This window comes from Arachis hypogaea, chromosome 2 (assembly GCF_003086295.3).
Source record: "Arachis hypogaea cultivar Tifrunner chromosome 2, arahy.Tifrunner.gnm2.J5K5, whole genome shotgun sequence".
In the NCBI taxonomy this organism is placed as follows: domain Eukaryota; kingdom Viridiplantae; phylum Streptophyta; class Magnoliopsida; order Fabales; family Fabaceae; genus Arachis; species Arachis hypogaea.
This window is the reverse complement of record NC_092037.1, coordinates 89765561-89782541: the sequence shown is the minus strand read 5'-3', so window position 1 is coordinate 89782541 and position 16981 is coordinate 89765561.

Sequence of the window (16981 nt, the reverse complement as noted above, 5' to 3'; positions counted from 1 at the left end):
ATGAGAAATATTAGGAGCATCCCTTTTAAGACTGATGGGTTTCCAAAACTCATGCTGAACAGCTGCACCGATGAGCTGAGATAAGCGTTCAATGCATAAAACAAAGATATACGGAGAAATGAAATCGCCTTGCCGAATTCCTCTAGTGGGCGTGAATTCGTCTAGCTCTTCTCCATTTCATAAAACTCTCATCTTAGCAGAGGAAATACAACAGTAAATCAAATGAATAATATGCTGAGGCAACCCAATATCGGAGAGAGTATCGTAGATAAAACTCCACTTGAGTCTATCAAAGGCTTTTTCAAGGTCAATTTTGATAGCCATCCACCCTTTCGACCCCTTTTTGCTTCTCATAGAATGAATAATCTCCTGAGTAAGAAAGACATTATCTGTACCGTGCCTCCCAGGTACAAAGCTGCACTGAGTGGGAGCAACTAATTTTTCCATGACTTTTCTTAGCCGATTAGCAAGAATTTTGGTAACAACTTTGTAGGATACGTTGCAAAGGCGAATAGGGCGCATTTGCTTGAGACTCGTCACCTGCTCCATTTTTGGAATAAGAGTAATAAGGGTCTCATTTAATTCCTCAATTTTTTCGGGATTAGCAAAAATTTGGTTCACTAAAGAGCACAGGTCAGGACCAACACGATCCCACTGGCTTTGGTAGAAGATAGCCTCGAGACTATCCCTATCCGGAGCCTTAAAGCTACCAATATGAAAGATAGCTTCCTTAATATCCAGCTCAGAAATGTTCTTGCCAACACTATACAAATCCTCTACATTAAGCTGAGGAAAGGCATTATTAAGGACAAAAAGGTGATCGGGAAGAGAATCATTATATAGATCAGCATAAAATGAAAAAGCCATATTTTCTAGAGCATTATTATCAGTTATAAGGCTATCACTAGAATCAAGGAGAGATGTCACCTTGTTTTTTCGACGTTTAATCATAGTTGACCCATGAAAGAACTTTGTGTTGCAATATCTGAATTAAATCCATTTACTCCTGGATTTCTGGTATCAGAGATGTTCCTCCTGATTGAGCATATTTTCATATTCCTTCCAGAGATCAATTTGGAGCTTCTCAAGAAATTGATTACTGCCCTGAGAAAGGTTTGAAGTTATACCATTCAATCGTTTGAGAAGAGTTCTTTTTCTTTTAAAAATATCCCCAAAAACATCATAATTCCAATTTTTTAGAGAATTTTTTAAGCTTATTATACCATCAGACCAAAAATTCTGCACATTCCAAGAATTCTCAACCAATCTGTGGAAATCAGGGTGAGAAATCCAAGCAACAACAAAACAGAAATGTCTTTTGTGTCTATTGTAAGAGGCTTCAGCAGAGAGTTGGATGCAGATGGCCGTGTAATCAGACTTGAAATTTGGTAAATACTTAAGGCTAGCTTCGGGGAAGGCCAACTGCCAGTCAAGGTTACACAGACCACGATCCAATCTCTCGACTAAATCACCCCTTCTCCAAGTGAAAGGCCAGCCCATATAACCTAAATCCACTAATCCGCAATCAGAAACACAACTTTGAAAGTCTGAGCAAGCTCCAGAATTAGCACTACGAGTACCCCCTTATCTTTCATAATCATGAAGAAGAGCATTAAAATCTCCTAAGATGCACCAAAGAAGATTGATATTGGCTGCCAGAGAATGGAGGGAAGTTCAAATGGATCTTCTATTCGGACGTTGTGGGCTGCCATAAACAGCAGAAAGGAGCCAGGTAGTAGCATTATTACCGGTAAGCCTAAGATGAACAATTTACCGATTATGTTCTAAAATATCCAACTTTCCAAGAACCTGAGTCCCATAGACACCAAATTCCTCCCGAATGACCATTAGCTTTCACAATAAAGAAATTATCAAATCCAATTTTGTCATGAACAGCAGCCCTACGCGAACCACTTATATGAGTTTCAAGAAGAATAATGAAATTTGCATTATACTCTCTTCTAATATCTCTAATAAGAGTAGGAAAAGTTTTCCCTCCAGCACCTCTACAATTCCAACTTATAATATTCATCACAAAACAAACAGAGAAAGGAGAATCACCAAGGATGAAAATCACGCCGAAGCTTGAGCCTAGGGTCTCGATTCGGACTTATCCGAAGAGTCAGCCCCATTATAGGGGGTTCTTCCATACAATGAGAGACTTGACATCGTCTGGAGGTCTCTCAACATTTGTCCCTGACTCGTATCCTAACTCCATTGGCTTTGAAGAGGAACCAGTAGAAGGGGAAACAATCATAGGGTTAGAACGAATTGTATAGTCTTCAAATTGAATCTTTACCTTTTTTTGCAACAACATCAGCTTTGTATTGCTCCCACCTTAACCGAGGCATGTAATTCATAACGACACCCTCCATGGCTTCAACTTCAGGATCTTTAGATTTAGGGGCAGGGGAGGAAACGTTCTTAAGAGTTGCCACCAAAGAGGAGGATGGCTTGGTAGTGAATTTAGGGATGGACTTCACTAATTTCTCATTCTGGGCTAGCCCAACTTTATTAAATAAAGGTTTCTTATCCATTTGGAGGTTCTTACCAGCACCTTGTTTTAGAATTTTTTTTAGAATGGGCTGAAAATTTGTTTTCTCTTTTTGGACCTTATTAGGAGAAGCTCAATTATTGGTAATACTTGAAGATTTACCTTCTGCATGTGGTTCACCCTCCAATGTGATTAATGCACTTTCTTCATGCAAAACATTGAATCTTGACTCATATTCCTTTTCCTGATTATCTTTCTCATTAATAGACCTATGATTATAGAAAGAATCATGTCATTAATTGCTTCCAGAATTATTCGGATTAAATACAACTATTTATTAGTCTTTTAAATACAACTATCTATTAGTCTTTTTACTTTCTACTATAATGTCACATTAGCTTAAGTAGCAAATTCACACAATCTGAACATACGTTATCTAATTAAATTATTTTTAAAACTTTTTATTTTTAATTACAATACTTCTCGATCCTTTTAATTCTCTTTTGTCATGTGTTCTCATTATTTATTAAATATAATATTAATTTTTAAATATAATTTAAAAATTAAAATTCGTTACTATTCATATCATTTATTATGTAATAAATTGGTGTTATTCGTATTAACAAGAGTAATCAAATGTTACAATTATCTTTTATATTTATCTATCTATCTATTTATAATATATTAAAAGTTTAAAACATAACTCAAGATAGTCTCTTAATACATTTTTAGTCTTCTAACTCTATATTATTATACCACGTGTTAGAGATATAACCATTAATGTTACCTTCTCCTATCAGCTTAAGCTTTTGGGATGAGTGGTTTCAGGACATGGTATCAGAGCTCTATGTCTGAAAGGTCAAGAGTTCGATCATTGGAGAACCCCAAAAAAGTGAAAAAGAATAGAAAATCAAGCAAACCCAAAAGAGAGGCTCTTGCTTGAGGGGAAATGTTAGAGATATAACCATTAACGTACCTTTAAGTGGCTATTATTTATTATTTATCTAATTAAATTATTTTTAATTAATTTACTTTTTATTGAATTATTTTTAATCTTTTTACTTCTATTTCTTATGTATTTTATAAATATAATAAAACAATCGTTAACATTTTCATTATTTATTAATTGTAATATTAAATTTTAAATATAATTAAAGATAACATGATTGTTTATTACATAACGAATGACTACTGAAACGTTAATTAATTAATAAATTATAACCGTTCTTTGAATCTTCAATACAAATGATAAAGAGATCTAGAACTTCTTCAAGCATTTCACTCTCCTCTTTGTTTGATTGTTGACTCTCTCTCTCTCTCTCTCTCTCTCTCTCTCTCTCTCTCTCTCTCTCTCTCTCTCTCTCTCTCTCTCTCTCTCTCTCTCTCTCTCTCTCTCTCTCTCTCTCTCTCTCTCTCTCTCTCTCTCTCTCTCTCTCTCTCTCTCTCTCTCTCTCTCTCTCTCTCTCATCGATAAAAGCTATAGGTAAAGGTTTTATCTGGACCTTGTGATTTATAAACTAAGAAAAGACTAATTATACATACATATTTCATCAATTTGATTTGATTTGGTTATCTATTTTTTTTTTACAAAGTTCAATGATGTACTAATATGATAATTTGGATTATGTAGAATTGTAAAAATCAGAAGAATATTCAATGGCAAAACAACAGCAATTACATAAGCAAGAGAATAGGTACTCTATTTGATTGATTGATGGTGTAATGTCTCTATTGATGGTTCTCTACTATGTTAATTTCGGCACTTTTCAATCTAGTGTCTATCTTAATCAATCTCTTTTTGATTCATATGTAATAACTGCCTTGAAGTTTTAATAACATTTATATAGATAGTTATCTTCATGACCATGTCCAAGAAATAGCTATCGCCTTATTGGTAGAGTATATGAAATTTGAGTCTCTTTTACTACAATCATCAGATGATGAGAATTAATATAAGCTAAGCTAAGCTAATATAATTATAATTATGATTGGATTTGGTATTTAAAAGATAGAGTGACCAAAGTTTACAGAAAATACATTGTTGAAGGAAATTTTGGCTAAGATAGGATAGTTGATCACCATCAAGGCATTCTTGGAATAACATTTTATTGTTTGGTGTATCTAAATTTTGTAAAAAGACAGTTGGTATATTGTACTGGTGTATATATTTGTAAGTTTTGTTGTATTGTTTTTTTATTCTGCTTTAGTTTATTAGGATGTATTAAATTTGTCATTTGAATTTTTTGAGACTTTTGAGCCAGCTAATTAATTTATGTTTTTAAAAAATATTAATTACAATGAGAATTATCAAAATAAAACTATTATTTCAAGAAGAAATAATGTATTATATTAAAAGAAATTAAAAAAAGTGGTAATGCAACTACAAGTACTTGAACATATGGGATAACAGCATGAGTGAATTGCTCTACTTATAGCAATGACCTATGGGTTCATGATTTTGATTAAGGTAGTAATTTGTTTGGGATATTTAATTAATGATATTAGTTTTTTAATTTGTATTACACTGAAATTGTTTTATTATCTCTCTTTCAATTCATTTATAAGATGTTAAAATAACCATATTCTACAAAATGTTTGTTTCCACTTTTATTATTTCAGTATATTAATTTTTTTCATAGTTGTTATATTATATAGTTATAATATAATTTGTTCTGAAATAATATTCCTCTTCAATTCCTTGTACTACATAATTACTAACAATTACAACATTATAACAACACATACAAATGTATTTATGGATTAAAGATAAAAAATACATAATTTAGTTTTTTAAAAAATTATTTTACCAAAAATATAATACTTTGAGATTTAAAATAATTAAAATTCATATGTAATTTCATAATAATTAGGTATTTTTTAAGTTAAAATTTAAAAGTTTAGTAATCAAGATATAATGAGGGTTTGATCAGTTAATTTGAATAATTAGAATTTAGTGTAATTTCATGAACTAAAACATAATTTAATTATCTCTAATTTAAAATTAGAGTACTTGTTTGAAATCAATGAGTAAGTTGATAAATAGTGTTCTTAAAATTTTTTTTAATGGATTATATTTGGTTTTAAAATTACTACTCCACCTTCCAATTTTATCAAAATATATATTCTACTCTTATCCCTTTATAAAATTCCTAATCCTAGCCTTTCTAATTTTTGCCCTAATTCCACCATCCAACACACACACACACTGAACAAAGAGAGGGATATGGAGGAGAGTGTGAGGAAGAAGAGAGAGGAAGGAAGGAGGAGATGGTGTCGGTGGAACTGGGAGCCGGCGTCGCCATTGCTAACTCAAGGAAGAGAGGGAGAGATCGATCAGAAGAGAGAAAGACGCAAGAGAAAAGGGGAGATGTTGTCCCACGTCGTCGTGCCTCAGTTGCTGCTGCTGCTAAGGCTCGTCACGGATAGTGTCGCTGTCGTTGTCAATTGCAGTCACCGCCGTCACAGTAGATGAAGCCCGAAGTGAGAGAGAGTCATTCCTCTGTCGCTTCTGCCTAGCGTCGTCACCACTAGAGTTCTCCAGTGAAACCTTGAATTGGTCGTCGCCGTCGCCGAGCTGCTGTGTCACAATCAAAGGAGGAGGAATCGTTCGCTACCGCTGGAGTTCTCTGTCGCTGTTCTGCTCGCTGGACGTCATCGTTGGAGGACTGGAGGGGGAGGTATAATGTAAGATCCAAAAGTTATTAACCATTTAAAATAAAATAAAATAAAAATTTAATTGTTCATAATAGGTTTAAAAATTTTAGAAGTATTAATTAGAAAATTTATAGGTGAGATTTGAATTCAGTATATTTTTCTGAGTGGGAAAATATAATTTGCTGTGAAAATTTGTGTAAAAATGCGGACCGGTAAATTAGCCAGCAATATCAGCTTAAATCTTTCTAGTACTTCGTGAGAGAAATTAAAACTGCAGCAAAACTTAGAAAAATAATTAGAATTAAAAATCGGGTGCTAATTTTAAAGATTTTGACCCAAAATTGAGTCAAACGAACCAAAAACGCTAAATGTTCATTAAAAGTGTAGAGATTCTAAGCAAAATATAAAGTAGAGAATATAAAAATCTTCGCCGTCTCTCAGACGAACCGCAACTCACTTCTAAGCACCTAAACCTGTATCTGAAAAATAAGAGATATATATGGAATGAGAACCCCCGACCCAAGGGTTCTCAGTACGGTAAAAGTACCAAATAAATACAATGCACTGCAATAAAAACTTACAAAGCATCCTAAACTCCTTTTCACCAAGTATACATCCTAGGTTCCCGCTAATCCATGAATATACAACTGTCATAAGGAGATACTAAGTCTAATTCATATTTCCCATGTTTTCCAACTCGCTGACTTTCCCACGAATCAGACTCAGAATCATAAACAAAATCATCACCAGTTGTTCTGTCTCAGCAATTCTATATCAATACATCATATCCTCACCTGGAGCTAGTGAAATCACTTCACTGCGTCTACCCAGGGAGCTCAATTTATCTCATTCAATTACATTATTAATTCATATCCTCAAGAATAGCCCTCAGCGTCCACCGACACCAGCATGAGGGACCTCTCAATTGTACAAACACAAGCAATGTAGGCAAGTAATACACAATTAAAGTACAAGTAGAACAAGTAACACATAATCAGGTAACATAGCATATATGATATAGCAATCCAAAGCAGATAGGCAAACCCAAGCAATTCAAACATATGCAAATGATGCATGTCTGCCCTATGGCTGATGATATCATCTGTCGGTTATATAGCCAGCACGGCAAGTCCTGATAACTAACCATTAGACTGTCCCTCTGTCGTGCATCTCCAACTCGAGTTATTCTCGATCATCATCATGATCATAATCATAATCATACAACACCCACACTGGTGTTTATCCACGGGGGCGAGCTCATCCGGAACTTTCACAGTGTTCGGCCACACGTACGACATAGGGTTAGCAGAGTATCGAGTCTCCACCTGGAGCACGTGGTGGCTAGCCACTGCTTTCACCTAGGTAAACTCGTATCTCAGATAGTGGAAGTGCAATATTCACATTTCATTCAATACGCATATATGCAATTATACTTAGCCATAATCAATAATGGCTCCGCCGTAACTCCGTCATAAACTCAGCCACCCGACTCATGGTACAATCCAAAACCAGCCAATTCATAAACAAATATAGCCCTTCGGCTCATGGCACATAAAGCACTTCCACCGCCATCCTCCGTATCTCATACAATTATCTTTGATCATCATTGATCATTAATTCTCCCCTTTCTTCTTTCACAAGTTACCACATACCCTAGCTCCATTCCCATCACTAGGCATATCATAATGATTTAAAACACCAGGGGTGAGATTGGAGGCATAGAAGTATGAAATTTGGCTTTTAAAACTAAAAAAATCAACCTTGGGATAAAAACAGGGTCACGCGTGCACGTCTTCCACGCGCACGCATGGATGGCCCAAAAGTTCATCGACACGTATGTGTCGCCCACGCGCACGCGTCGATGCGTTTGTGCCCCATGCACAAAACTGGCACAATTCTCGCACAACTCTCAGAAAAATGGCTGGGCATCTGTTGCAGCACACCGACGCGTACGCGCCGGCCACACGCACGCGTGGGTGGTGAAAATGACGCGTATGCGTCTGTCACGCCTATGCGTGGATGCGCGTTCTGCCAAAAATTTTCTAAGTTAAAAGTTGCAAAATTTACAGTTTCAAACCCCAATCTTCCGACAGACATAACTTCTTCATTTCAAATCATTTTTCGCCCGTTCTTCGAACGTCATGAACATCCCGGATCCAATTTCATTTCTAAATAAGTTTGGCACAAAATGGGGATCCAGAGTCCAAGTTATTCTCCATCAAAGTATGCCTAAAAACCATATTTTCATACAAAATCACAAGTTCCATTTTCAAAACAAACCAATTTCAACCCTTTTCAAAAATAACCAAAACATACCAAAATTCAACCTCAAGCCTCCTCAACTCATACATTGACAATTTTCATCAAATTCACAAACACTTTTCCCTCATTTTAACCCATCTCAATCAAATGGCTAAATTCCAAACACATTAACATGTCATACATCCTTCCTTATCTCAATTTCCAACAACACCATTTTCAATCAACCATCATTATACATAACCAATATCATACTCACCATCAACATAGTTTCACCCACAATTCAACCTCAATCAATCATCAAGCATATATCACAACATGCATATCTCTCATGCATCATATCATCAAGGAATCAATAATCATAATCACATATACACAATTTCACCCAAAATTACCAAATTCCACACTTCAACTCCTCAAACATTATTATCCAATAACCAACCCAATTATTCACACATTCAATATCTAAAATTCATCCAATCACTTATATCATCACACAATGCACACATCATCTTACCTTCCTTACCTCTTTCCGCCCTTCGGCCAAAAATTCACGGCCTCCGGCCCAAATTCACAATTTAATCGTATAATCCACAAACCAATACTCATTATCCAATTCATCATATTCTCAACACGCCAAACACACAATTTCACACAATTCTCAACCCAATATTAATTCACATTACATATCAATTATGCACATTAGCACCAACCATTCACACAATCCAAACTTAATCCTAGGGGCATCTAGCCTAGGAATTCTCATCACACCACACGGTACTTAAATGAAACTTAAACCGTACCTCTTGTAGCCAAACCAATTGAGCCTCTTCTTTGGAAGTCTCCACCAATCTTAGTTCCAAGCCTCACCAAAGCTCCTCAAGCAACACCAATCTCCAATTGTGCACCAAAATCACCCCAAATATACTAACATAACCAATTTTACATAGATACATTAACCTAGGATTCATGAAATTGATAAATCACAAGAATTTGAGTACTTCTTACCTTAAACCACTGAAGTTTGTGATGAATATCACCCATGGCTCATACTAAAGCACTCCTAAACAACCAAAATCACGAGGTTTTCTCAAAACCCAACCCAAATTCGAATTTAAAGAGAAAAACAAAGAATGGGCAGAGGACAGTGGATTACTCACCACAAACTTATATAGAATTGTAGAGGATGAGAAGAGCGACCCGTGGCCGCAAACGGCTCATCAATCGGAGCTCCGTAGCTCAAGTTATGGTGATTTGAAGATCAAAGAGAGTTAGATTTTCTCTCTTCTTCCTCACCTCTTCATTTCAGCGCCCCACACCCTTTCTTTAGGGTAAAATGAGCTGAAATGCTCATAACTGATGTTTATATATGTTAGGTCTTGGGCTCACTTTGGCCTGGTTCACTTATTTTTTGTCTGTTGACCTAATTTTGGGCCAAAACCTTTAAGATTAGCGCTCTAAGTCGCACTTTAAATATTTCTACCTTCCCTAATTATAATTCCTCATTTCTTAACTTTATTTACTTATAATCAATTTTCTTAGCTGTAGTACCAGACAGATCTCAGCCGGTACTGCCGGTCAAAATTTCAGTGCGTGTTTTTACGCAGAAAACTATGTTTTTCGACTCCAAAAAATTCACTGAATCCAAATATCATATTTAAATTATCAAATTCCGATTGCTCAATTTTCTAACCATATTTTCTCCTATTTAATTTAGTATTTAAATAAATTATGGTTAGACCGAGTTTTACATTCTACCCCTCTAACAGAAATTTTCGCCCTCGAAAATTCCATCCGCCACCACGAGTACGTGAGCGTAATCTGCCTTTATATCCAACGCATAATAGTTCCAAGGTCTTTTTACTCTACGCGCTTCTGTTGCGGTGCTCTGATCCCTCTATATTCGAGGTTCTCGATCAATTGTCCAACGTCGACTGACAGCCTCGTTTATTACTTTCGTTATCTCATCAACTCACATCTTATTAAATCTCAAGTCATGTTATCAATAATATTACCATCATCCTTAATCATAGTCATCATCCCACATCACTATGATCAACCAAAAATCATCACCATACCTTAATCATACTCCATCCTTATCCTCTCTCTCTGCCAAGCCAATTACCACTAATCACAGCTTAACTCCAAGCATAACCTCCAGACTTACTTTCTTATTCCTAAACCCTCGAATTTATAATAAATTTCTGTCTTAAAGTCTTTAACTAATCAATCAAAGCTCTCTTCGTTTTTAGAATTCAAATGAGTTTGAAATAACAAGCTAACAAAATCATAAGAATCCGCTTCCCTTTAATAATCTATAAAAGCATTCGAGACACATCTCTTTTGTTAAAGTTACCCAAATCAAAAATCATTTTCAAAACCATAGCCAACACTCTTTCAAATCCTTGGGAGAATTTCGACAGCACCTCCCTTAAAAACTGGAGTTTACCACCCGTCACGGGTTCCTTCAAACCAATCTCAGTACCACATTAGCATTTCAATTTAATGGTTTTCACATTCGTCTTTTAAAACCAATCATTATAAATCTCAATCTAAATCCAAGGTCACCATGACCAAACATCATAGTACTCATCTCCCAAACACGACAACTTGCACTCACTCATCATCTAAATCTGATTACGCATCAATGATAATTTCCTCATCTGTTTCAGAACCATCAAGGCTCACAGCCGCAATCAATTCCAATTATCTAGAATCATTATCTGCATAAGCTCACTAACCTTTTAAGTACTCAAAGCATAAAGAATTTCTAATCATACCCCACTTTTCTTTATTATTACCATACTATGCTAACGCTTTAGCAAGCTTCTGCTATGCCACTTTGATTTCTCGTCTAGCATTAGTTCTATCACTTATTTCCTCAAGTACTAAACCACAACTTAGCATGACTGGCATTCACTAGATTTCTAGCTATGATAGCCAAAATCAAATACCAACTTAATCGTACTTTTAGCACGTTGTTACCGACCTTTCACTTACCTATTCCCAAACCGTTACATCTTACGGTACCACTCGTCGTCGTAGTGAACACACGACCTTGTTGTTGGCCCCTGGCAGTATTCCTGTTGACCTTCTCAGGACAGTTCCAAGATATATGTCCAGTTCATCCACAACTTTAGCAAAGTCCCAATCCAGCTCAACACGGAGTTCCCGAATGATAGCTTTCACATCACCTATAAGTCAATTTATTCTGAGGTTGCTTTCCATACTTCCTCCCTTGGTGATTGTTGTTGTTGTTCCTTCGGGAATTGTCTAAAAAAATCTCTCGTATAGGGATTCGGTCTCGTCTTCACTCGCCCCTCAAACGATGAGCAAGTAAAGGCTGAATTAGCTCTATTCTCTCTTTTTGGAGTTCACTGACACTGGGTTTCGAACAATAACTCCGTACAGTTCTTAACACTTCCGATCCCTTAGATATAATTCAACTCGCATCTGCTGTGTCACTCTTATTCTTAACCTTTAAAAGTCTAGCTGCTCCTCTAAGTTAACTAAATATCGCTCCATCTCAGCAACTAATGGTCCTCGACTAATCATCAACTTGGACTCTACGATTATCAACACTTATCATTCATCACGAACGAATATTACATATTAATGATATGCAGGGGAGACATAGCGCTCAGTGAAGAGAAGAGAACTGAGCGCTCCCTTGCTTGCATTTGTTTCCCTCTTCGAGCCCTGGCCATTTCCCTTTGCTAACAATTTCCTTGTAGTAGCGCTCAGTGAGAACCTTTGAACGTAGCACTCCTTTGTGTGCATGGTTCCCCTTTCGAACCTTGGCTGCCCCATTTTAAGAGTGTCGCGCCTTGTTTTTCTTCAAATGGGCCACGAAAACATTGAAAGAGTTAACGTAGCGCTCACTTCAATTGAGCGCTGGTACCTTGTAGTTGAGCGCTCCGTTTTGATTATCAACGTAGCGCCATTGCTCCCCTTGCTTGGCCTCTCCATACTAGCGCTCACCTTGTGAACACCCCGCTCAAATAGAGAGCGCTACAACTTCCTTTGTTGTGCGCTAAGCCTTGCTTCCTTGGTGCCTTATTGCATGCGCGAGTTTGGTTTTCCTCTATTGGAGCGCTATGTTCAATGTCCCTTACTCCCTTGGTTGAGCGCCACGCTTTATTTTCATGGGCCACACTTTGGTTGAGCACGCTTTCCTGGTTCTTTATTTTATTCATCATTTCTTCATCTGCAAGCAACCAAATAACTACTCAAAGTATCACTAAATTCACAAGGTTTCTAAATCATTCATAAAATCAACTAATTCTAGCTTAAACCTTATGATTTTGTGTCAAATAAAGGATGGTTGATTGATTTAACATAATCATGAAAATCCTCTCCAAATCACTTACTTACATTGTAAGAAAGTGCATAAAACCTAATGAAACAAGTGAAAAATATTTGAAAAGCTAGCATAAGATGACTTGTCATCACAATACCAAACTTAAATCTTGCTTGTCCCCAAGCAAGCACTAAACATGAGAAGAAATAAAATCAAACAGAGAAGCATACATGTCCTTATTTAGCAGATAATTGAACTTGGTTCATGGGATTTTATGCAGACAAATGTAGCTCAATTATTCTTAGCTAGCTGATATGGAATGTCTCTTTGATGGTTCACTAGGGCTGCTGCTATAATGCCTTGCTTTTAATTGATCCCTGTTAGCTTTTTCTTTCTTTCTTTTGCTTAGGAAGCTTATTTCTTAATGAAAGCTTGGTGTTAAGTGTTGCAGCAGCCTTTTGGCTCAATTTTGCTCAACACTTTTTCACCACAGACACTTGGCTCACAATTTCTTCCTAGGAACATTGATGCCTAGCATCTCTTTGAATTACTAAATGCTTTGTAACTAGGTTGCTCTTGATAATGGACTTTCGGTTGGCAATCCAGATTAGTTAATCTAAGTGGTCAAGTTTTAAAATACTCCTCAGAACCTAATTCTCCAAGCATATCCTAGTAAAGAGCACCACAGGCATATGTCCTAAGGTCCAAGCTATTGATGTCTAGCCTTATTATTTGTTTCTTTGCCAATTCTTGGCTTTTCTCTTTCTTTTTCTTTCTTACTTTGATCATTCTCAAGGAGATATTCATTAATAAAAGGCTTTATAGCAGCAACCTAATTCACACTTCAAGGAACATTTTATTATGCAGATTTTATTATTGAGCTAATCATTACATCAAACAAGTACCACCATTGAATTTCATTCTAATTCCTACAACATTGGACAATCACTTTCTGTTTCACACATTTTTCTTTTATTTATGCAGAAGGGAACAAAACAGAATTTAAGCAAATGATTGACAACAAGCACAATGCAGATCACTTGTAAGAAAACTACTTAGAATATGAAGGTGCAAAACATAAGGCATTTGGAGGCATATCATGTTTCAGGTATGCATCATCCTTATTTAATTGAAAACCATGAAAGAAACTTCACCACCTCCTAATTTCGTGCTCCTTGCTCCTGCTTGATTCTCCTTTCTTCTTCCTCTTTTGGTTGCATCTTGAGGTTCTTCAATAGGGCACCTTCGTTCCCAAATAGGGTCTATCAGACCTAAGAGTCCAGCCTCCTCCAACCCATGCTGCATGTGTGCTGTATGTTGCTTGGTTCTTGCTCTCTGATGGTCTACCAACTCCTGGCATTGCTCAAATGGCTTGATCTGTGGGTTCAATGCTGGCATGCTGTGGACTACATAATCCAACTTTGATTGGGTTTCTATATCATACTCCATTCTATCCACGTGTCTATGCTCCCCAATGGTTGATATATGTTCTTCCACTGATACAGATTCTGAGTGTATTCCCCATACTTGGCCTGTCGTAGGAACAATCTATTAACTGATTCTTGAACTTTTGTTGACTGTTCCCTTTGCCCCTCAAGAATTTTTGCTTGAAATTCTTTTTGTTGCTCCATCATTTGTCGCTGCCAGTTCTCTTGTTGCTCTCGATCCTTTAGATACTGCTCCTGTTGCCTCAAGTATTGCTCTTGATGTTGCTCCTGTGCTCTCATGATTTTCTGAGACATTTCTTCAATGGCTCTTTGTATTTGACTCAAATCTAGTGCACTAGAAGCTTGCTCTCCCTCCACTTGTGGTCTTCTTCTTCTTCTTCCTTGGGATCTTCTTTCCTCTTGATTGTCATCATCGGTAGCACCTTCCATGCTTTGCCTTGTGATTCCCTTGCCTCTTTTACCTTCTCATTATCTTCATCTTCAAAGAGCACCCCAGCCCTGTTGCATAGCCTCAGAATAGTGCTTAGGTGACCAAGCCTACTTGATTTGCCTGTATCCTCAGCTATCTCCTGAATGCTGTCTACTATGAGCTGTGAGAAGTTTATTTCTCCTCCCTTTAAGATGCAATATGTCAGGATAGCTCGCTTGATTGTGACTTCTGAGGTGTTTGCAGTAGGGAGTATAGACCTCCTCACTATCTCATACCACCCTTTGGCCTCAGGTATGAGATCTGTTCTTTTCAAGTGGCTTGGAGCTCCTTCTGAGTCTCTTTCCCAGTCTCTGTCTTCAAAGTATAATCCATGTAATATCTCATCAGGGTCATTCTCACCCTGCAATCTTTCCTCAAAGCTAAGCTCTCCATAGGTTATTACTCTCAACTGTAGGACCCTCATGACGGATGATGGACTAAAATCTACCTCAACACCCCTGACATAGCTCTTATAAGGGGTGCTGTCCTTGCTTGTCTTTACAGCATTTGCGTAGAAGCCTTTATCATGACTGCACTGATGTTTGCGAGAGGTTCACACAAAAGTTCTCACCTCCTTTCCTAGGTAATTCTTCTCATAATAGGATACTCTCCATTCCTCAGTCTAAAGCCCATCTCTGGAATGACATGCTTTGATTCCATGAGCCTATGATACTTTAATTCATGAAATTGAGACTTAAATCTCTTTGTATCATAAGTTGATGGTTCGGCTACCATTGGTTCTTTTTCCTTCCTTCTCTTAGAACTTGATGAAGCCATGAATTCGAAAAGAATGGAGAAGAAGGGTGAACTTGGGTTAAGGCACAGTCTTGTTATGAAAGGGGATGGGAGATACGTTGTTGTTGGGTATTTTGTGTTGTCTTTTGGGCAAATAGGGGCTGCTGTAACGTGTTTGGGATGAAGGCATGAGTGAAACAAAAGCAAATAGATGAGGAAGTCTTGTATGAGGAGAGAAGGGATATGTGAGCTAGGAAGTGTCACCACCTATTTATAGTCAAGGCATGAATCTTTGGAACAACCCACAAGTGGGAAAGCTTCGGTTAAGCAAAATAAAGGGTGAAGATTAAGCAAAACATTGTATAAAGCTCATAGCATGGACGGCTAACATGCAAAGATGAAAGAGGACAAGGATTGCTCCCCCATTACTGCATGTGGTTCGGCCTCCAAGGCATTAATGCATGCAGATTTTGTCTCCAAGAGAGCACCATTCCCTAGGCACATGTGGCTTTCTTTTCATCTTGTCATAACCGTGCATGCTCCCTTTTGTCTTCTTCTCAATCTCCTTTGTACCTATACAATTAAATCAAGACAATGGTAAGCTTTAAGGTTTGAATTACGGTGGTGTAGTGCCAAGCAATAAAGAAAAACAAAATTCTACATGTTCTTTATTCATAAATAACCAATTGTGCTCCTTAGATAGTTAACCAAAATTTGGTGAACACCAAACTTGTCCCCTGATAAATGATCCATATAAAATGCAAAGAACATCCATCACAATGGTACATTCATCATAAGGGACATTTTATTTTCTACCATAAACTCATTAAATGAAACAATGTATGGTTCATCTATTCATAAATTTGATCCTTTGAGCAAAAATGGTTTTTCTGAGATTCAATGCATATGTAGATACCAAACTTAATGTTTGGCTATATACTCCACCTAAATGAATAAGTATATATCCTAAGATAGCTTGAGAAGCTATTTTTAGAGTGCCTTTAGGTACACCAAACTTAGGAATCAGACATATGCTTCACAATGATATGTGCAATTATCAAATCTGCTTGTAAGGATTCAAATATATGCTAGGAAAACTATTTATTGAAATTAAAATAAAGCAAGAATATTAAATCATGGGCTGCCTCCCATGGAGCGCTCTTTTATTGTCATTAGCTTGACATTGACTCCTTATTAGGGTGGCTGATGATTGTGGTGCCTCAGTTTGTCTCCTCTCATTGTAAGCTTTCTTCCAATGTCTTGATGTTCAATCTCTGTATGCTCTAGTGAGAGTATCTTGTTGAGTGTAATAATAATCAGATTGTTGCTCTGTCCCTAACTGTTGGTAGATTAATTGCACTTTATCTCCCTTTGAGAATCCTTCAGTTGGGATCTTTTTGTTTTTCCTCCTTTTTAGAGCCTTTTTCTTGCTTTTTCCCCCTTTGTGGTGATCATTCTATTTTGATAGTGGGCTGTATTTTGGGATCTGTCTTCTTAGTGGCCAACACCTCACTTTCTTCTTGCTTTCTCTCATCATTCTGTACAGTCTCATTCTCCTTTTGTCATGCTTTGCTGCTTATCTCTTGCCCTGGAGGGAACTAATAAGTATCTCCTTGGATTCT